At 36.4% G+C, this 23,458-nt stretch overlaps 1 pseudogene across 1 annotated transcript in view; it reads right to left on the bottom strand.

The window, feature by feature from the left end:
* Positions 1-15,378: 15,378 nt before the first annotated feature.
* Positions 15,379-23,458, bottom strand: part of LOC143672724 (3'(2'),5'-bisphosphate nucleotidase 1-like) — a 60,049-nt pseudogene continuing 51,969 nt past the window's right edge. Inside the window, exon 7 of the transcript XR_013170002.1 lies at positions 15,379-22,138. The product of XR_013170002.1 is annotated as a 3'(2'),5'-bisphosphate nucleotidase 1-like (transcript). The remainder of the gene's footprint in view (positions 22,139-23,458) is intronic.

Raw genomic sequence — 23,458 nt, 5'->3', positions numbered from 1 at the left:
CCTGCTAGCAAGAGAGTCATATAATATAATAGAATCCCCGGAGTGAAATGTCTCCTGTTCTGTGGGTTAAAAGGAGGTCACAGGCCCTGCTCACCCTCAAGGGGCAGGGAATACACACAGTGTGAACACCAAGAGTGGGGTCACTGAAGTCACCTCAAAGTCGGCCCACCAATGAATCACAAGTCTGTAGTTTAACAAAACAAGCTAAACTGAATAGAATACTTTGGAAATACTAGATAAAAGTTGCTAAAGAAATCGCTGTCCAGTTAGGTGTGGCTCAGTTGAATGCAAAAGACTAAAACAAAATCTAGAATTTTGCTCTCAGATTGATTCTTCAGTGTGGTTAAGTTCTCCCTCTGTTGATTAACAAAAATGAAACCAGAAGAAACAAAATAGTGGAAATGACTGTGAGTTTATGAGTGTAGTTTGTGTAAGATAAACTAAAAGGAATGCCAATCGGCAGACCCAAACTCAAAGAAAAGGCTTTGGTCTTACATCAAAACAATGGATGTGTATTTATGTATTCAATTTAAATATAAAATGTTAACTGTCTGTATCATTTTTAATATTTCTCACTTAACCTACTTTTTTCAATTAATAGCTTCTGATTGCACTAGATCACAGGGCTTCTCTACTTCTTAACTGGCATAAGCATTTTCTATGTAAGGGGAAGGGAGGTCTATTATGCGGCCACATAAACATCTCAAGTTGGCTCCTAAATGTTAACTCCGTTTCTTTCTCTTCTGTATCAACAAAATTCATCAAATCACAAAAGAGCAAGGACAGCATTGCCATAAGGGTCATCTTGAATTTACTCTTGATAATTTGTGAAATTATTGGCAATTGCAGTAATTTACTCCTGGAAGCAAACTGCTTGAGGCATATCTTATAACTAATGAAAACATACTGGTATCTCCTAGCAGCTGCATGCCTGAAGAATAAAAAATCAAAAGGAACAGATTAACTTTATATGCTTCAGGTACTCCTCCCTAAATACTGAATTTCAATAATTTATTTGCTAGGATTTTGTGAGCTATTGAGTAGGACCCAGTTCACAATTACAGACCCTCACTGGTACCTGGAGTGTAGTTAAACTGTTCTACCAGGAAAGGAACTGTGTTGGGGATAGGGGTTAAAATCGTATTGTGAAAATTGGGGCACATAACAAAAATAGCACCTGAACAGAAGTCCACTTCACTTCCATGTGGAGCTGAAGCCAGAAAATACATACAGGCAAGGGCCAAGGTTCTCAGCATAAAGTAATTTTTTATTCTAATAAAATAATATCAAGCCATTGGGTTCCTACATTTCAAAGATGTCTTAATATATTGCTCCATTCTTAGTTTTCCCTCCTTCAACCGTTTTTGACAAGGAGAAAGGCAAAAACAACAAGAAAGAACACGAGTATGTATGTGGGTTGGATGTGTGTTGGCTAAAACTGAGAGGCAACTGTGGAAAGAGGAAGAGTGGCTGCTGTTGGAAGAAGTGATTAGGATGTTTTAAAGCGGTTTTATGACTGAGGATCATAAAATGCCAGAATCCTGCCCTATCACTTATCTCTCCTTCCAAAGAAACACTTAACTGTCAGCTGGATTTGGGGCACTAACCTTCCAAATTTAAAGAGTTCTGGCAAATTGAGCAGAAGCACCTGGCTTCAGCAAAGGTCTATAATGTCTGTTCCTCACATGACACTTGCACCGCTCCCTAAATCTCTTATTTTCCAACTGGCTGTACAGAAAAAAAGAGGCTGGAGTTAATGTCCGAGTCTTCTGCACCAGTCACATGTGTCAAAAGGAGCAGGGAGAGGAAGAGAGAGAGAGGCACATTATATATGTTACTTTTTTAAACCCAGAGCTGATCTCCTACCAACAAGGATGCCAATCTCATTAGCGCTCACCCTTCCTCAGGAAAGGAGGGAAAGCTGTGTGAGTAGATGGGGGAGGTCACAGCAGAGTTATATTTAGTTGCTGACCCTGAGATGGAGAATTATTGTTATAAAAATCAATTATTATATGTGTCATATGCTCCAGGTATGGGTAAGAAAAACAGAGCTCTCTGTAGGAATATTAAATAGCCCCATACAACTATTCAAGTTTCTGATTCTAATTTTTAGCTCTTTTCTTTCTCATTTACAAGCTGTGATGTTTTAATGTGTCTATCATACATAAGTCTAGCAAGAGAGCTCTGAATTTACTAACCCCTTGAAACTAACTGTTTGGTTTTGCTGTGGGCTGGAAATTAAGGCAGAATTTATTAAAATAGAGTGGTCAGAGACATAAATGGTGAGTGGGAGCTTGAGATGGATTTCTACGATGTAAAAGCAGGGACTTCCCTGTTTGGACTTAGTGGCAGCTATTCTGTTATTCAAAGGCCCTTATTGTTTCCTTCTTAGTCCTTGATCTTGTTCCAGATAATTGAACTTAGTAAATCCTCAAGTCCATAAGAGATATTTACCTTTCAATACATCCTTCCTGATTTGGGTTTAGGTTGAGATGGGTCAACGTCCATTAGCATCATCAATACTTGCCGAAATGACACTTTCCTTGTCTTTGCACTACTACTCCTTGTTCCTTCCTACTTCTTCCATCCTTCATGCCTATTACTCTGTTCTGATGGTGGGGACATGTGACACACTCAGAACTAACCAACTGGCCATAGATTCGACATTCCGCATTAATTTCCCAAATCATCAACAGCAGTCAGTCAATGCATGTAGTCTTCTCTCTGCCAACCTTGCTCACCACACCACACTTGGTTTTATCTACGTCACAGGTCTTCTCTGCTTGCTTGATGCTGAGGCAAACAGAGGACAACTCGGAGGCCATGAAGAGCCTGGTGAAGGCAGTTGTTCTAGTTTGCTAGCTGCCGGAATGCAACACACCAGAGACGGATTGGCTTTTAATAAAAGGGGATTTATTTTGTTGGTTCTTCAGAGGAAAGGCAGCTAACTTTCCACTGAGGTTCTTTCTTACGTGGAAGGCACAGGATGGTCTCTGCTGGTCTTCTCTCCAGGCCCCTGGGTTCCAACAACTTTCCCGGGGTGATTTCTTTCTCCATCTCCAAGGGCCCGGGCTGAGCTGCAAGTGCTGAGATGAGGAATGCCAAGCTGCTAGACTGTGCTACATTGCGTTCTCTCATTTAAGCACAAGCCAATTAAGTTAAACGTCACTCATTGCAGCAGACACGCCTCCTAGCCGACTGCGGATGTAATTAGCAACAGATGAGATTCACCTACCATTGGCTCATGTCCACAGCAACAGAACTAGGTGCTTTCACCTGGCCAAGTTGACAACTGAATCTAACTACCACAGCAGTAGTCAAGGTCTGTGCCTTCACTACAATCTGTGTCTAACATCCTACCTGCATCTTCAACAGCAGTTTATTGGCTTACTCATTTGAAGTGCGGACACTGCTTTACCCTGTAGGTGACATTCAATTCCAAGAGATTGCTAGGTCCTCATCTAGGCTATCAGAAGTTACATTTATTGAGGGTTTATATATACTATTTGGCTGTATTACAGAGAGTGACAGATTAAACTTTCAAATTCTTACTTTCTAGGATCATCTTATTGCTCCTTTTCCAAGCCTTCAGATATCTTATTAGGAAGTCAAATATTTCACAAAATTATTGCTAGTAACTCTACAACAACTTAGGTCAACTTCTTGATTTTCCCATAAAATAGGAGCAGCTCTAGAGAAAGAGATCTGAATATAACTAAACAAATATATTTTAGATAATTTCTCATTTTAAAAAACGGTTGTTTGGTTCAGTGGTAGAATGTTCACCTTCCCCACAGGAGCCCAGGGTTCAATTCCTCAACCATGCAACCAAAAAAAAAGTTTTTCAGCATTATTTTCTAAGCTCGACAACTTGTACTCAATTATTCATTGCAGAGTAGGAATAGGAAATACTCTAAATGACAGACTGTCCCACTATTCCAAAGTTCTGTCATCTCAAACAGATTGCAAGATTCTTATTTCTACACTGACACCAATTTATATTGCTTGCGTCTCTACTAACGTCTTGCACGATTATGGGGATAAAGTTGTTAATAATTGTAATTGAATGAGGTATCAAGTCAAATAATTCCAGAGGGAAGATGTAAACATCAAGATAGATTAAATTTGAAAATATGAACACCCTAGCTAGCAGTCATGGAAATTAAAATTAAAACTAGATACAATTTCACATCCATAAGATTGGCCAAAATAAAGAGATGTGAGGTATGATGATGTAAAATGTTGACAAAAATATGGAACAACAGCAAATCTCGTGGTGTTGGCAGAAGTGTATATAGGCAAAACTGCTTTGAAAAGCACTTTGATATTATCTATTAAAGTTGGAGATACATATGCTCTTCAATCCAACACTTCCACATGGACAGCTATATCCTCTATACATCTGTTCAAAAAGATATACAAGATAATGGTCATTGTAGCATTGTCTGCAACAGCAAAAACAAACTAAAATACGACACCAGGAAAAATCTAAATATCCATCAATAGGAGAATGGATAAGTTGCAATATGTTCGTTAGGGAGAACGGACCAACTGGTAAAATTACAGAACAAAATAAAGCAATAGCAGTGAAAATAAAAGAACTGGAGTTATATATACTAACCAAAAAACTATAAAACAATTTTAAATGAAAAAAGCAAGTTGAAAAAGGATAGAAAGTTTTAAATTGAATCACACAGTATTTTATGGATAGAGATTTAAAAAGAAAACAATAAATGGGAATAAGAAAGATCAAATTCAGGAGAGAAGTTACTTCAACGTAAGAAAAGACAGGAAACCAAGAAATGGTATATGCAGGCTTCACTGTATCTGCAATATTTTATTTTAACAAAAGAGATTAGAAATGAAACATTTTAGTGTAATAAAGAAATATCATGGAAAAGCAACTATTTGGGGGATGGAAAGACATTTTGAAGTTCCCATCCAAAAATTACAAATAGAAAAGTTTACCATGTCAACAAACTACAAATGCCCAGCTTAGAAAAAGAGAGGAATATGAGTCTTAAAATAATGAAATAAGATAACAGGACTTTAAATAATTCCAGATGGTTAGTCTAAAATTCATAGGTGATTAAAGATTACCAACCTCTTCCATTTTCCTTAAGAGAAAAATTTTCCAATTCTATTCCAGAAAATCCTAAGAAGTTTCTTGGGAATGTCAACAACTGATGTATACTTTACAGCCATAAAAACAAGAGATTAGAACTGAGGTTTTAAAAATTGGAAGAAGAATACAGACACCAAAAATGAACAAACAAAAACTACTATGCAAATGAAAAGGAACAAAAACTAAAGCACATATATCTACAAAGAACCCTTGGTTAAGTCAAAGAACAAAGAAAAAATAAAGAAAGACTTGTTCCTACTTTGAGTTTTTATGTAGGTGACAAGTAAATCATGATATAAAATGATTCCCTCCAAACTGGTGCTCATTTTAAAACATTTACTAAATAAATGAACCATATAGTTATTGTGCCTCAAACTTCATATATCACAGGGCTTAATTCATTAATTCAACCACACTTTTATGTAACATTTCTCAAGATTTATCACATTTTTTTTAAAATTTTTTTTATTAATCAAAAAAAAGAAAAGAAATTAACACAACATTTAGAAATCATTCCATTCTACACATGCACTCAGTAATTCTTAGTATCATCACATAGATGTATGATCATCATTTCTTAGTACATTTGCATCAATTTAGGAAAAGAACAAGCAAAACAGCAGAAAAAGATATAGAATGTTAATATAGAGAAGAGAATGAAATAATAATACTAATAATATATATATATATAAATGAAAAAGAAAAAAACAAAAACAAAAGATACAAACACACAAACAAACAAACAAAAAACCATATTTCAGGTGCAGCTTCATTCAGTGTTCCAACCTAGTTACATTACACTTAGGTATTATTGTGCTGTCCATTTTTGAGTTTTTGTATCTAGTCCTGTTGCACAGTCTGTATCCCTTCAGCTCCAATTACCCATTATCTTACCCTGTTTCTAACTCCTGCTGGTCTCTGTTACCAATGATATATTCCAAGCTGATTCTCGAATGTCGGTTCGCATCAGTGGGACCATACAGTATTTGTCCTTTAGTTTTTGGCTAGACTCACTCAGCATAATGTTCTCTAGGTCCATCTATGTTATTACATGCTTCATAAGTTTAGTCTGTCTTAAAGCTGCATAATATTCCATCGTAGGTATACGCCACAGTTTGTTTAGCCACTCGTCTGTTGATGGGCATTTTGGCTGTTTCCATCTCTTTGAAATTGTAGATAATGCTGCTATAAACACTGGTGTGCAAATGTCCGTTTGTGTCTTTGCCCTTAAGTCCTTTGAGTAGATACCTAGCAGTGGTATTGCTGGGTCGTAATCCATTCTGCCATTCTATGTCTTTTGATTGGGAAATTCAGTCCATTAACTTTTAGTGTTATTACTGTTTGGATAATATTTTCCTCTACCATTTTGACTTTTGTATTATATATATCATATCTGATTTTCCTTCTTTCTACACTTTACTCCATACCTCTCTCTTCTGTCTTTTCATATCTGACTCTAGTGCTCCCTTTAGTATTTCTTGCAGAGCTGGTCTCTTGGTCACAATTTTAAAAACTAGAATCTCTAAAGTGATGAAAAATCATACCAACAGTAATAACTTAATGTTATTGAAAGAGATTATGCTGTAAGCTATTCATTGAACTTATTTTTTGAGTGCCTGCTACATGCCAGCCATTGGGCTAAATACAGTGAACAAAAATGGATGCTTACTGCCCTCACGGAGCTTACAGCCCAGTGGAGGTGGAAGGCTAGAAAGGAGATCCATCTCTATGAGCTTTTGGGGGAAAAACAGGAAAGGTTTCTCTGAAGAAGTGACTCTGAGGTGGAACATGTTAGTATGGGTAAGAATTAAGGGAAGAGGAGGAGATATGCCTTGGACAGAGGGTGGGGTATGAAACGCTAAAGTTCGCTGGTTGGAAGAAAGAGGATGAAAGGAGCAGACAAAACCACTGAAGCTGGAGGAAGGGGGAATGGGGAGGGTGGGGAGAAATGTAAGGGGCTTATATACACGTTAATATGTTTGATATTTAGACTAAAAACAGTGGAGTGCCATCTAAAAGCTTAAATAGAGGCATAGCATAAGTAGGGCTGTCTTTTGCATCCTTAATGCCCTTTTAAAAATTCTGTGTGTGTGTGTGTGTGTGTGTGTGTGTGTGTGTGTGTGTGTTGTGTAGAGATGCAACGTGGGTGTAGACAATCAGTTAGAAAACTACTGGGGTATTCCAAGTCAGAGATAACAGTAGCTTCGTCGAGAGTGGTTATGATGGAAAAAGAGAAAGGTAGACATCCTCAAGAAATGTAAAAAACAAAAGGCTCAAGATGGATTAGATGGTGAGAGTGAGGAAGGAGGAGGAGTCAGGGATGAGTCCGAGGTTTCTGGCTTGCACAAGTGGAGGACAGAGCCCTTCACGAAGAGAGGACACTGGGAGAGAACCCGGGGCGCAGGACATCTCGTTTAACTCCTGAAACACAATTTGGTCTTCTCAGAAAATGTGGTTGTCCTATTCTCAGCCATTGAAACTTTTGATATTAATATTATTGGTATCATGTTGGGAAACACGAAACTTGTTTTAACACCTTTTCCCTCAAAATCCATCATGTTTCCGTGTGAAAGTTCTACTTCCCACCAATTCTTCCCAGTGCATGCTAAAGAGATATCGCCCAGTAGCTATGATATGATTATAATCCCCATGTCCAGTATTTCCTTCAATCCAAATTAAGATCAGAGACCTGCTGCTGACCACTAATTTCATGAGAATGAAGCAGTGAGTGTTCTGGGCATATCTACACGGCGGTGTCATTCCTTACAGAACACAACAAACCAAAAAATGCCCTAGTCGTGATTAGACAACATTTATAACTGATCAGACATTTCCTATCCACAACCCATCTCACAAAATACTAACTTATTTCATCATTTAGGTTTTCAATGATACATGAACTGGTTAGGACTCTTCCTTCATAGATGCATGCACATGTCACAAGAGCTGCATGAAAGCTGCAGTAGAAAAGTGGTTTAGCTCAAGTATAAAGTGAAATATGCTGTAAAGCATGCACATAAGCATAACTAATATATCAACAGGAAATACCTAGAGACAATTCTTAAGAAATATTACCAAAGAGAGATCTGCCCTCTCCTTGATCAAAATACTTGTGAATAATTTTGTGATTGATTGTACAAGTTTGGTTTGGTTATATGATAAAAGAAATTTCATTTTGATTTTTGCTTCCTTGGTTCTGTCCTCCTCTCTACTTTTAGTGGTCAAATTCATCAACATAATAAACATTATTTTGCACATTTTCTGGAAAACTCAAATCTATCAGAGAGATCTTAGAGCTTTATCTGAAAACTCACAAAAGTTTAAAAGGCTTTAGGTCAATGCTCAACAACTCTTTATATAACATATACTACCAGGCACCAGTGATGAATGGACTATTAATTTTACAAGTTTTAATTTTATTCATTGTTGAAATTTTTCATTCTTTCCTTATTTGTGCAAAATCACTATCCTCGTACACAGAATCACATTCTAAATCACTTTTCTTTGTATGCTGTATAGTGGGGTCACATTTCATTATTTTTCCATTGAGTATCATGTTATTACACCACCATTTGTTGCATTTGTTGTTTGTTTTGGGGGGGAGTGCATGGACCAGGAATCAAACACATTCCATATAACTTTAATGCAGCAGTCCTCTTTAAGATTAGTCTGAGTTTGTAGTAGTGCCATTTCTATTTTCATTATAGGTTTATTCTTCAGAAAATCACTTCTGAACCACTGGGCCATTTTTGTGAACTAAAAATATAATGCAAAATAGTAGAATAGAAAACATAGATTAATAAACAATGCAAAAGGTAAGCGGAGATAAACCCTACGCTCCTGACTGTGAACTGAAGCACACTGGCCAACAAAAACATTGTTTGTACATCAACTAATGTGTCCAATTTTCAAAACCTGGTGAAATTTCTGAGAAAAACATAATTCTACATTTCAAATTTGTGAACTATGACTGGAACAAAACTGTTTCATTATTTTGGTTTTCCTCCAAAAGTACCAGGTGGCTTGGCAGATTCCCAAAGGTCACTGGTGTGGACCACCCTCCACACACCACCAAGATATCAGGTGCCATTCATGCTTTGAAGAGGAAGAAGTGTATAGGGCATCTACTTCAAACACTTTCAAATGACAAAACTTATTAAATTGGATTCCACTAATTAAAAATATGTAATACAAATAATATGAATATAACATGTGAACAACATCAAAGCCAAAAAGGCTTAACAATTTCAAAGACGATTCTCTTTTAAGAACTTGCTATTTCAAGATTTGAATAGTTGTGGTATCAACATCGGATTACTTTTATCTATCAGTGATGTTGGGCAAAGGCAAGCAATTTCCTATAAATATATTACACACAGAAGAAGGAAAATAGAGGGAAATCAAATGAGACTTAGATGAAAATCTAGAACAAGATTTAACCCAAGATTGCTGAAGGTGAGATTCACTATGCATTAAGTGATTAAAATGAACCCTTATTTCATGTAAATGTGCTTTATTCTGCCTTTTAACAAGCAGGCACCCCTAGGACATGGAGAGCAAGTTTTCCTGTGTTTTAAGACTTGACAGGCAATGTTAAGGAAAACAAATGGATTACTTTTCATTCCACTATTTATTGTTTGAATACAACTGACTGGGAGATGCTAGTCACATTTAATAAGTACTGAATATTCTATGATCATGAGAGCTAATCAAGCCCTGATCTGCTTTTAGAAAACTTATCAGACCCAATTTATGAATGTTAATGTAAATTAGTATATTGGCAAATTTAGTGAATTAAAATTTTTCCTTTTATTTTCACAGATTAAGGAAAGCAAAATGCCATGATTCTTTATATGTTGGTTTCAAAAAGCAACACTTTATCAGTCAGATTGGCACAATTTATAACAGAAATTACTTGTCATCCACCACTACGTTTTTTAGATAAATAAAGCAACATCCAGTTTCACATTCATATGTTTTAAGAAGCACAGCATTGTAGTTATTTAACATTCTTTGGCCCCACTTGGAAAGATAGAAAGAGGTCTCACTGCTGTATACCCACCTAGTACTACAGGCCTGGAGTAATTCTAAAAGGCCACTTGAAATCACTCCACTTACTTGAAAAATCCACAATTTAATCCTGAAAAAGTGGAAAAGCTAAGTGGGTCATGGAAAGGGCCACTGGTACAGTTCTGCAGAAATGGTTCCCAGCAGGGGATGCCAGATAATCTGCCTCAGGCTTTTAAAAGGGCATCCCTGGGTACTTCATCTGCCCAGGGAGGTGTCTACGACATGGTTAGCTGAAGGACTGGTACTAGAAGACAATGCCTCTTGGGGGTGATGCCCACAAGGTTTATCACACACTCACATAAAGAAGAGAGGCCAGCAAACAACTTATGTGTTCTCACTAATCAGAAATGTCAGTGCTAAGAAAAGTTATATTAGCAGTAAGTTTAAAAGGAATCTCAGTTAAGTACAAAGATAGATCTCTAAGTAGAAGCGGATAAACACAACTCTGAGTTAAAGTGGCACCAAACTAAGTGGAAATGCAAACCCCTATTTTTTTTTGTAAATAAAAGTCTTTTAAGTTTAATTATATTTTAAATGCTCAGGAAGTACGGTGATGAGGATGGGAATTTTGCTCTTTTATTATTTTTTTTGTATAATGCCTACATTAGCAAAGTCACCTCTCCACGATTTATAATTCACATAAATTCAGCAGCCATCAAACCCAAATTTCTAATCTAATGTTGGCATAATGGCATGTTAAAAACACCATTCTATTATGAAGCCACAGTGGTCAAAACAGCATGGTACTGGAATAAAGATAGATATATTGATCAATGGAATCGAATACAGTGTTCAGATATAGACCCTCTCACCTATGGACAATTGATCTTTGATAAGGCAGTCAAGCCAACTCACCTGGGACAGAACAGTCTCTTCAATAAATGGTGCCTAGAGAACTGGATATCCACATGCAAAAGAATGAAAGAGGACCCGTATCTCACACCCTATACAAAAATTAACTCAAAATGGATCAAAGATCTAAACATTAGCTCTAAAACCATAAAATAGAGGAAAATGTAGGGAAATATCTTATAAATCTTATAATTGGAGGTGGTTTTATAGACCTTACACCCAAAGCAAGAGCACTGAAGAAAGAAAGAAAGAAATGGGAACTCCTCAAAATTAAACACTTTTGTGCATCAAAGAACTTCATCAAGAAAGTAAAAAGACATCCTACACAATGGGAGACAATATTAGGAAATGACATATCAGATAAAGGTCTAGTATCCAGAATGTATAAAGAGATTCTTCAACTCAACAACAAAAAGACAGCCAATCCAATTACAAAATGGGAAAAAGACTTGAACAGACACTTCTCAGAAGAGAAGTACAAATGGCCAAAAGACACATGAAGAGATGCTCCACATCCCTGGCCATTAGAGAAATGCAAATCAAAACCACAATGAGATATCATCTCACACCCACCAGATTGGCCATTATCAACAAAACAGAAAATGACAAGTGCTGGAGAAATTGTGGAGAAAGAGGCACACTTATTCCCTGTTGGTGGGAATGTCAAATGGTGCAACTGCTGTGGAAGGCAGTTTGGCGGTTCCTCAAAAAGCTGAATATAGAATTGCCATATGACCTGGCAAAACCATTGCTAGGTATCTACTCAAAGGACATAAGGGCAAAGACACAAACGGACATTTGCACACCAATGTTCACAGCAGCATTATTTACAATTGCAAAGAGATGGAAACAGCCAAAATGTCCATGAACAGACATTCCACAGTTTGGTGGTATATGGAATATTATGCAGCTTTAAGAGAGAATAAAGTTATGAAGTATGTAACAACATGGATGGACCTTGAGAACATTATGCTGAGTGAGACTAGCCAAAAACTAAAGAATACTGTATAGTCACTATCATATCATGAACTGACATTAGTGTATAAACTTGGAATATTTCGTTGGTAACAGAGACCATCAGGAGATAGAAATAGGGTAAGATACTGGGTAACTGGAGCTGAAGGGATACAGACTGTGCAACAGGACTGGATACAAAAACTCAGAAATGGACAGCACAATACTACCTAACTGTAATACAATTATGTTAAAACACTGAATGAAGCTGCATGTGAGAATGACAGAGGGAGGAGGGCTGGGGCATAAATGAAATCACAAAGAAAGATAGACGATAAAGATTGAGATGGTATAATCTAGAAATGCCTAGAGTGTATAATAATAGTGACTAAATTTTAAAAATTTTAAAAATAATGACATTCCTTTGTTCTTCCAAAAACCATGAGGAAGAACAAAGGAATGTCATTACTGCAGGGTGCTGAAAATAGATGGTAATATTTTAAAATGTCACCGTATGTGTGATACTAAAGCAAAAAATGTTTATTTTGTACAAAATTTATATTCTGAGTAGTGCATTTCCTAATATAACTTATGTAGATAGTTTGATTGAACACCATAAATACTTGGAATCTCAGGTAGGACATGAGATGTTGTTGGTTTTTCCAGAGTTATGACCTGATGAATCCTGGAGTGATTCGATCAGTGAGTGGAAAAGTATTTGCAAAGCCCCCTTCGGGTAAGGTGAGAATGGGGAGAAATTCAACTTCCCCGAGTTGAATTCTTGATATTCTCAAAGGAATGTGGACAACCAAAGCTATAGGATGAGCCCCCAGTCCTGGGGTTTGTTCATATGAAACTTAACCCCACAAAGGATATGTCAAGGCTACTTAAAATTTAGGCCTAAGAGTCACCCCCAAGAGAGCCCCTTCTGTTGCTTAAATGTGGACTCTCTCTTCAGCCAACACAACAAGTAATCTCACCACCCTCCCCCTGTCTACGTGGGATATGACTCCCAGGGGTGTGGACCTTTCTGGCAACGTGGGACAGAAATCCTAGAATGAGCTGGGACTCAGCACCAAGGGATTGAGAAAACCTTCTCAACCAAAAGGGGGCAGAGAGAAATGAGACAAAATAAAATGTCAATGGCTGAGAGATTCCAAACAGAGTAGAGAGGTTATTATGCATTAAATACATATCACATTTTTAGTTGAGGTGTAACAGAGAGGCTGGAGGGAACTGCCTGAAAATGTAGAGTTGGGTTCCAGTAGCCACATTTCTTGAAGATGATTATATAATGATATAGCTTTTGCAATACTGACTGAGTGATTGTGAAAACCTTGTGTCTGATGCTTCTTTTATCTATGGTATGGACAGATGAGTAAAACATATGGATTAAAAATAAATAAATAATAGGGGGAACAAAGGTTCAAATAAATTTAGTAGATTTAAATGCTAGTGGTCAATGAAAGGGAGGGGTAAGAGGTATGGTATTTATGAATTTTTTCTGTTTTCTTTTTATTTCTTTTTCTGTATTGATGCAAATGTTCTAAGAAATGATCATGATGATGAATATACAACTATATGATGAAAACAAAAAAGAATGTTCATATTGTATTTTGATTAGCTTTATAAATATTTAAAAAATAAAGAAAGAGTGATCATAAAATATAATTGTAAGAATTTAACTTCCTTATCATACAATTTAATATATCAATATATTATCAGATATACCAATGATTATTAGCTATATCACTATAATTAATATTGATAAAATAATTTGAGAAATGACAGACTAAAAATAAAGTGTCCTGTTAACATTTTTTATCTGACAGAATTTTAGGAAAACACTGCTTACTAAGAGTAAGTGTGAACTAATTTCTATTTGACATTGAAAACCATCTTAGTTTATATATACATTTGTAATATATGTTCAGTCAGACTTTAAAAGAATTCTTACTCCATGGACTTTAACTATAGTACTGAAATATTAAACATTGGCTTAAAAGATTAAAAGTGAGATTATGATAATGATGATGCATATTTTAATTTTCAGGAAAACACAAATGAAAAAGATTATAACCATAATTAATAAAGGGTAAATTCATAGTAGGTAGACTGAAGTCCAAAAGAACTTTTTTTTTTTTTTACTCATTTTTATTTTTCCATTTCTGGTATATTTTATTCTTATTATTTTTTTAGTTTATTTATTAGTTAAAAAAATTAACAAATGAAATAAAAATTAACATAGATAATCAGTAATTCACAACATCATCACCAAAAGAAGAACTTTAAAGAAAAATGATTTGGAATGATGGTAGCATAACATTGTGAATGGAATCAACACTGGGGGTTGGACTAGATAAATCTCAAGTCTCCTGTGAGGTTTTATATAATAATCTAGGTAAACCTAGCATATTATTACAATATAATATTTATTCTTATTTAGCATAATATAAAACTGTAATTCCCCAAATTAAAATTGACTAACCTCCCATAGCATGTAAAATAACTTGAGGAGCACATGTGTTCTAGTTTGCTAGCTGCCGGAATGCAACACACCAGAGACGGATTGGCTTTTAATAAAAGGGGATTTATTTTGTTGGTTCTTCAGAGGAAAGGCAGCTAACTTTCCACTGAGGTTCTTTCTTACGTGGAAGGCACAGGATGGTCTCTGCTGGTCTTCTCTCCAGGCGCCTGGGTTCCAGCAACTTTCCCCGGGGTGACTTCTTTCTGCATCTCCAAAGGCCTGGGCTGAGCTGCAAGTGCTGAGATGAGGAATGCCAAGCTGCTAGGCTGTGCTACATTGCGTTCTCTCATTTAAGCACCAGCCAATTAAGTCAAACGTCACTCATTGCAACAGACACGCCTCCTAGCCGACTGCAGATGTAATTAGCAATAGATGAGATTCACATACCATTGGTTTGTGTCTGCAGCAACAGAAATAGGTATGCTCACCTGGCCAAGTTGACAACTGAATCTAACTAACACAACATGTATCCCACTTCTTACACCCAGGGCTTGCAAATACATAAGCAGAGGCTTTGCCCTCGATCAGCTGAATAATCTGTGAAGTTAAAACAATAATCATTCCTTGATCATGAAATGACTCAGGAAGAAATAAGAAAAACAGCAAACTTATGTTAGCTTAAAACCTTTAGTGAGTTTAAATTATATTAGGGTTATGAATAAATATATACAGATAGAATAATGTAGTGATCCGAGAGAAAAAAATTGGTTAAATAATCTACCTGGAAGAAATCTGAAAAGTTGCTATTTTCTAAGTCAGATAAAATTAAGTTTTCTTTTTATTCATGCTATTTTTATTTACCATAGTAAAAGCATTATATATTTATTATAGAAAAATTAAGCTTCTTAAACTTCTATAATATTGACCATTATATAGAAAAATATCAACCACTGTAATTTATGAATTGTAATAAGCCCTTACAGATGTGCTATGTTCACTAGTGAAAAAGTGCTTTCAAGTCTTCAGAATCTCATCTACTATTTCCATGATCAAAAATATAAAGTTTTAAAAAGTCATCTTAACAATCCCCTGTAATACTCATACATACCCCTATGTATTCATCTCGTAATGCTCTTAGTCATCAATAGAATTATATGATTCTAAATATTAACTTGCTATCAAACTTTCAATTGTCTGATTTATTTTGCTGTTCTATTATACATTTTCTTCCTCTAAATTCAGACTTCAACTATTCACATGAAGAGAACAGCCTGAAAGAATAAGAAAAACCTCAGTGAGCACAAAGTAGGCAATTATTCCATTTGGTACTATTTATGAACATCTTTAAACCTTTCTGTCGACTTTTTTTTTTTTAATTTTTTTCATACTTTAGTCACTGCAACAATAGGTTAAAAAAGTAGAATTTTCCTAAGTACTAACTTATAGATAATGTGAGTAAGCAGCACACAAAACATTCAGTTTCACAGACAGTAACATTCAGTGATCCATTTAAATGCTATTTCAATTTGTATTTTAAGCTAAATGCAATAATTTAATACAATATAGCTAAATACACGCACAACTTGTATCTCCTGAACTACAAGTAGTTTCCATGATCACATATGGTTTTAGTCAAGTACATATTTCTACAATGAACAAGTAAGTACTAACAGATATGTTAATAAAACACTACCCTGAATGTTTTTCCTGCCATCAGCTTTTTCGGCAGTGACTTTCATTATATTGAAAGCATTTATTCTTACAGAAGCTTAGAAAGAATTACATGAATTGCAAAGTACTTTTACTTACATATGGTCAATAAAACCCAATAAGCAATTCAAGTATGAAAATACAAAGGCAGGCAATTAAAGGCTCAAATACTCTAAAATCAAAGACATGAAAATTAAGGCTGAAAACTGTGTCTCTTCAACTTCCATTTTCATGGTTAGATAACAGGCCCTTACTATAGAAACTATGCAGTTACTTTATATAGTTGTTCTAGAAGATAAGAAAGCTTCATAAAGTACAAAAAGTATCAAGATTCATAGTTTGCTTCATCAAATGCTTTTCTGGCTCATTTCAATTCTTCAATCATACTAAGCCTTTAACCCTAGCAAACTTTCTTGGGTCCTTTCGAATCAAGAAGATACTATCTTCAACTTGCACTTGACCTTGTCTTCTAACTGACATTGCCTTGTGTGTCACTTCAGGGATGAACTCTATGATAAGGTCTTCAAGAATATCTACTGACCCAGTGTAAGGGTTCTGGTCATCCCCAAATCCATACATCATACACTGTAATTCTTTAGAAAAAAGTATCTTTCTTTTAATAATATTTTAAAATTTTAATATATTACACATATATATATTTTTTTTTAACATGGGCAGGCACCACGAACTCTGCCTGCTGAGTCACCATGGCCTGACTAAGCTAGGTACATTTTTTGAGAGGACAGAATCTGTAGGCTTCATTATATTCTTGAAGGGGTCTTATGTAAAAGAAATTACAAAATGCCCAAAAGGTCTTCTAGCAAGAGAAAAGGTTGGGGTAGGTCAGGATGGGGAATGTTTTCCTAAAAAGAACAGTGACTTTTGGGAATAAGAGGTGTGCCGGTTTGAAGCTGTTCTGTTTTCCAGAAAAGACCATGTTCTCTCTCTCTCTTTTTTTTTTCTTTTAGGGAGGTGCATGGTCTGGACATTAAATGCAGGTCTCTGGCATGGTAGGCAAGAATTCTACCATTAAACTACCCTTGCACAGTCCAAGGCCCTGTTCCTTTAATCCATTCCTGTTGGGGCAGGCCTATTGCGGGTGGGGCCTTTTTATTAGGTTGTTTCAATTGAGATGCGATCCAGTCCATTCAAGGTAGATCTACATCCTTTACTGGAGCCTGACATGAGGATAAAAGACAGAAAAGGCCCAGAGCGCTCAGAGAGAAACATCCAAAGAGAGCAAAAAGAGACAGCCTGGAGGGGCAAGCAAGGACACATGGAAAGCTGGAAGCAATGGAATCCAGAAGACAAGGACCAGCAGATGCCAGCCATGTGCCTTCCCAGCTGACAGAGGAACCCGAGAAGCCAGCACCCTGTCTTCAGAGAAGTTATCATCTTATTGATGCCTTAGATGGGACATTTTCAGGGCCACAGAATACAAGTTAGCAAGTTAATAAATCCCCACTGTAAAAGCTCACCTATTTCTAGTATACTACATTCTGACAGCTTTAGCAAAAGGAAACAAGAGATAATGGGGTTTTTGTGCTGCAAAAAGTACAGGGCAACAAGAAGTCATACCTATCATTTTTTAATGAATACCAGGAATACAATTTTTACTTTGAAATGCTTTGGATATTTTTTTCAAGATACTGCTATTTGCTTTTAAACTCTTATTTTTCTCCCTGTTGTTTATCAGCATATGCCCTTAAAGAATCCAAAAAATATCTGAGTATGCTTTCAAAGGGTAGGTAAGAAGAAACTAATTCCATTTAGTTTAAAAAAATTTATTATTTGCCATCCCTGTGCCAGATACACAAGTGTGAAACTGCACATGTATTAAGAACTGCATTAAGAATTAGCTAAAGTATGTCTTGAGGGATGGCAGTAAATAAGGTTACGGAGGTAAGAAGGGAACAGGTTAAAGACCATGCTAATAGGCTTGAATTTTAAACTGTAGGTGATGGGGAGTCAACAAGATTTTGGGATAGGGGAGTGACATATGGTAAGTTTTTCACTTTTAATCACTGTAGTGGCATTGTGAAAGCTGGGATTGGACAATCTTCTTACTTTGGAGGCTACTGTAATAATGTGGGTGAAGAAGATAGGTTTCAACTAGGGTAGTGACAATCTCTAGGGTAGAGATTGACAAGAGGAGATTAAGTAGGACCAGAAGGTAGGATGTGAAGGAAGAAAGGAGTCTAGGAAGACTGGCTGGAGCAATTAAAATGGTAGTGCCAGTCACTAGGCAGGGAACAGAAAGAGGAACACATTTGAGGATGGGTAGAAAAAAGGACAGAGTGAATTTGTGATGCCAGAGGAGTGTCATCAGCATGATATCCAGGGCATAATAACCTAGGAGATGAGAAGAGAGATCAGGGCGAGGGATGTAGATCAAATTGTGTCCCATTTCACAACTTTTTCAGGAGGATGAAAGCATGGATGAAAGAATCAGGGAAACAGCCAGAAAGGGGCAGACAGGCTCATATGTTGAGTTTGTAGAAGAGAGGTCTAAGAATTAACCAGGAAGGTTTCTTGGGAAAATACGGCTGGCAAGAGGCACAGGGCCTTATCCTAGTTACTTATATTAACACTGAACTCTGTTAGATAAACAAAGATTTGAACCTTAAAATTGTGTTTTTAAATGTTGCTGAAATGCGCTTTTACTTTTAAGGACAAATTATAATTTGAACCTTTTCCTTTAACTCTCATTTCACATTTTTAAAAAGCTCAGTATTTTCACCAACGATTCAGCAGACAACAGACCTTTTTCTTACCTTATTTCCTGCTCCTCCTACTCACAGTACATCATCAGGGTTCATAGCAGTTACACAGTCAGTAACCAGCTTGCTGCTATGAGAACAGATCATTGGGATGATGTGTTTTCCAGTGGGGACTCCTTTCAGCTGAAACCCAAAGGCACCTAAACCTAAAACTCCCCAGATTGTCCTCCCCAACACACATCTGGTCCTGTCTATGCAAATGAACCAAACAACAACAAAGCTTATAATCATTTGGAGAAAAAAGTCAGCCAAAGTGGAATATTTACTTATATTAGTGTCATGAGTTTTTTAAAAATTAAAAACATGATAATGTTTAAAATACAATAACAATGTCATTGACAAAGAACTTTTCCTGAGAAAATCAATGATTATTTTTATTGTTATTTTGGTTAATAGGTTTCAAAGACACTGAAGGGAACTTTGAGTTATTTCTAGAATCCTCAGGAAAGGAAATACCATATACTGAGTACTACTCCTTTCTGAATTATTCAAAGATTATACTGTTGTTTGGACACAACCATTTTCAGAAGGTACTGAAGTCCCCAGGATATCAAACATCATATATTGATTCTACTTTTCATTATCCAAGGATTATGTTACTATGGGAAAGGTAGTGGTATAACGTATTCTGCTGTTATAGAGACAGAATGAAGAGTAGCCAAGGATAATGCAGTCAGAGTTAAAATTTTACTGACAATTATGGGGCAAAATGTCAATGATAGCACAATCATAGAAACTGTATTTTCCTATGAAGAGCTCAAGGAATTTTCAACCACACAATTATAATTATACACTTTATACAGAAAAACATAACCCATATTTCATAGCAAGAAAAGTGGGTGCAAAAAATGATTAACACAGTCATAAAAAATCCATGGATTAACATAGGTGACACATATCTTACTGAATACTTAGCACTTACCAGACACCAGACTAAGAGCTTTAAATGTATTATCTCATTGAATCTCAGAACAACCCAGTGAAGTAAGATAGTATCATCCTTGTTTTACAGATAACAAAAATGAGGTTTTTAAACATTAAACAACCTGTCCAAGGACACTAGGAGTATCACAACGAAACCTAGGCTTATCTGTGTTCAGAGCTGTTACTCTTCATCGTTAAATGATATGGCCTCAGTTTACTTGTCAGAATGGTTTCAAAGTAACAGATGTATCATACCAAAACTACATGTCAATAATGGGGGGGGGATTCAGAGTATGGGATGATACTGTGAGTCACTGATAGTATACTTCAGATCGTCTGTATGGTATGTAAATATATCCCAATAAAACTGCATTAAAAGTTGCTTTCAAGCACATCACCTTGTTTGTCCTATAGGAGTTCACTGGGTACTGATAGAGTGAAATATGGTTATGTTGTAGGTTGGGTTTCCTGGGAAGCAGACTCTGAGACATGAAAGACGTTTATTAAGGAGTATGTTTGGGATCAGCACCTGTGAAAAGGAGGGGAAGGAAGCAGGATGAGCTGAGGGAGAAGTTGAGCTGTGATGCAGGCCTAACATCAGCTTCTGCTGTGAGCCCTTCTGGAGCTAAAATGGCCTATCAGGCTTGTCCTAAATGTTGCGAAGGATGATGGCTGAAGGTTGCTGACAGAACTTTCTGCAAAAGGGACAACAAAGGCAGCAAAGAAAATCACTAAGTGCTCAATATGTGGGTTTGCTTCCCCTGCTCCCTCTTGATTCTATACTATAGGAGAGGCTTTTGAATCTGAAAAGGACAATGAGCTCTGTGGAGGCTCTAGGAACTCTGGTCTTAAGCTTGATCCAAAGATGAATTCCATGCTTCCAAAAAACCTATTTATTAGTAGGTTATTAATAAACCAGTTACTCTGGAAAGCATAACAAAGGTGGATATGAGTATTCTGATTCCTAAGAAAGTCATATTCCCTCTGAAAATGGAATATACTGGCAGAAAGGATGGGACCAGGGAATCTGGTAAATACAATCTCATATTGGAGCCAGTCAGCCTTCCTCTGTGTCCTTGATCCCTTAGTCCCTCTCATCACTGTCACTTTCCTTCAAAGAGGAGACACCAACTCTCTCGGGTAATAAAGGCTAACATTCTCATCTTACTGGTAAATTAATTCAGAGTCATATGGTTAAGAAGCTAGCTCATTTATAAAGGTAAACTTGCCATGCAGATTTTTTTTTCAGTGCCCACCAGCTTCAATGTCTACTAGAAGCAACAGTAAGATTAAAAGTCTTTTGCACGGCTCAAAAGAGGCAATACAGAGAAATGAGCAAGAAGCTTAGACCCGGATTTGAATTCCAGCTCTGTGATTTACTTACTGGATGACTTTGGGTAAATTACTTGCCCCAGGTTTCACATCTTCAAAATGGGGTCAGGATACTCAGATAGGGTTGTGCTGAGCCTTAAAAGAGTAATGCATGTGAATCTCTTCAGTCTGACAGCACACACTGTGTTCTTGATAAATTTTAGCTTCAGCCTGCAGCACTGAATACCACCAACACAGCTGAGCAACATTTCTACTTGTTGAAGGAGTAGGAGAAGAGAAAAGAAAAAGTCTACCGAAAGGAAAGGTGGCAAAAGGAGAGGTAAGAAAGGGGAGAAGGAAAACAGGAGAGAAAAATGCATTGGTTCATGGGATGGGCAATGCCTGCCTTGGGTACCACAAGTTGCCTATCACTTTTGTACCTTTAGACTAGAGTCAAAACCCTAGCTACATTTTTTGTCACCTTGGCTTCATTCCCGTGTTCCCTTAACTTCTACTTTTCATTGTTCTGTGGAAAATGAATATAATTTTCTAATGTCAGAAAGGAGTGATGAAAAGTATTAATGATTCCTGAGCACTTAGCTTTTTTTTGATGCAAGATATCATGCATTAAAATGTGATTTATGCCTAAAAACAGACTGAAAACAATACCATACCTTCAGTATGCTTCTGATCTTTATTTGATGTTACTATACCACGCTGCTTTAATAAACAGCTCCAGCGTTCACTGGCTTAATACAAGAACAGTTTACTTTACCCTCATGACACTATCAAATTTGGAGCATCATGGGACGGGATAGAGAGGTCTCAATTCCACTGGGTCATTCTGGAACCCAAGCTCCTTCCAGTTAGAGACATGGCTGCCCCCTAGAGTCTTGGAGTCTTTCACGGGATTCTTCCCATACAGTGAGGCAGGCAAGGGAAGATCTGAAGAGGGAAGAGCATGGAGAATCAGTGGAAGACTTTATAGGCCCAGCCCAGAAGTGGATGACATCACTTCCTCCCTCCTTCCATTGGCCAGAACTCAGTCACATGCCCCCTACCTGCAAGGGATGCTGGGAAACGTCCTCTAGCATGTGCCGGAGGAGACGGGAAATAGAATTTGCTGCACGCATGCCATCGTAGCTACCGCCACTAATGTGCATAAGAAAAATACTACCAAGAAATCACCCATTGTAACAGTAATTATTGTGGGGTGATTATAAGCATTTAACATTTTTCCTTATTTATGTACTTTGAATTTTCCAAATTTTCTGAGGTAAATATTTAGCTTTACAGAAAGAAAATAAATGTTATTTAATAATCTAAAAAAAATGTGATTTATGAGTTAAATGCCCCTTGTATAATAGTATAAAGTCCCTTGTATAAAAGTATAAAGTACTATTGACTACAATAGTACTAATTTATTTTAAGGTTTATACACTACCCATCAACTTGTTTAGTTTATAAATACTAAAGTAATACTAAAAGAATTAATGGGCAGTAAAACAATTCAATATGAGACTTTCCCAATAAAGAATAAGTATTTTTGTAAATAATCTGACAAAGCATGTGATTATAAATCAAAAATTATAATAAAAAAATTATAATCATAAAAATCGTAGGAAAACCCAAATTTCTCTTAGAAGCAGAGATCTTTCCTGTTCTTAACTCAAATTGAATATACAGAAGTAACAGTCCCCACTCCGGTTAGTTGGTTTCCCCAAAGTTCTATCAAGGACACACCAATGTAAATATCTTAAGTATTTTATGTCAACAATTTCTTTTAAAATTTAATGTAATTTAATGGTATATTTTTACTTTGGAATCACACTAGTTTCTTGTTTCCAAGGAGGAGAATTTATTTGAAGGATATAATAGAGTTAGAGTAGAAGAGCATATTCAGTTCAATTATCAACACAGACATAGTTTAGCCTGTAGCCAGTATAAATTAGAAAACAACATGCCTAACATCTTTCCTTAGTCACACCGGTTCATTTCTTTAATGTGCTTCAAGAACCGCCTATAAAACAGGTGTCTTGATGACCATGCTATTCAAGAGCCATATCATTTGTCCCTAAACTTTAGTATTTGAATTATAAGGAACATATAAAAATCTATGTGATAAATACAGATCAAACAATCCCGGTACCCACTCTCCTCCGATGTTCTGATTCAACAGGTCTGGAGTATGACCTGGGAATCTGTAATTTGAGAGCTCCCCAAATGATTACATGTGCAACCAGACTAGAAACACTCAGTTAGATA

The sequence above is a fragment of the Tamandua tetradactyla genome (assembly GCF_023851605.1).
Source record: "Tamandua tetradactyla isolate mTamTet1 chromosome 4 unlocalized genomic scaffold, mTamTet1.pri SUPER_4_unloc_2, whole genome shotgun sequence".
Taxonomy (NCBI): domain Eukaryota; kingdom Metazoa; phylum Chordata; class Mammalia; order Pilosa; family Myrmecophagidae; genus Tamandua; species Tamandua tetradactyla.
The sequence above is the reverse complement of the archived record's forward strand: the minus strand, read 5'-3'. Positions and strand labels throughout refer to the sequence as shown.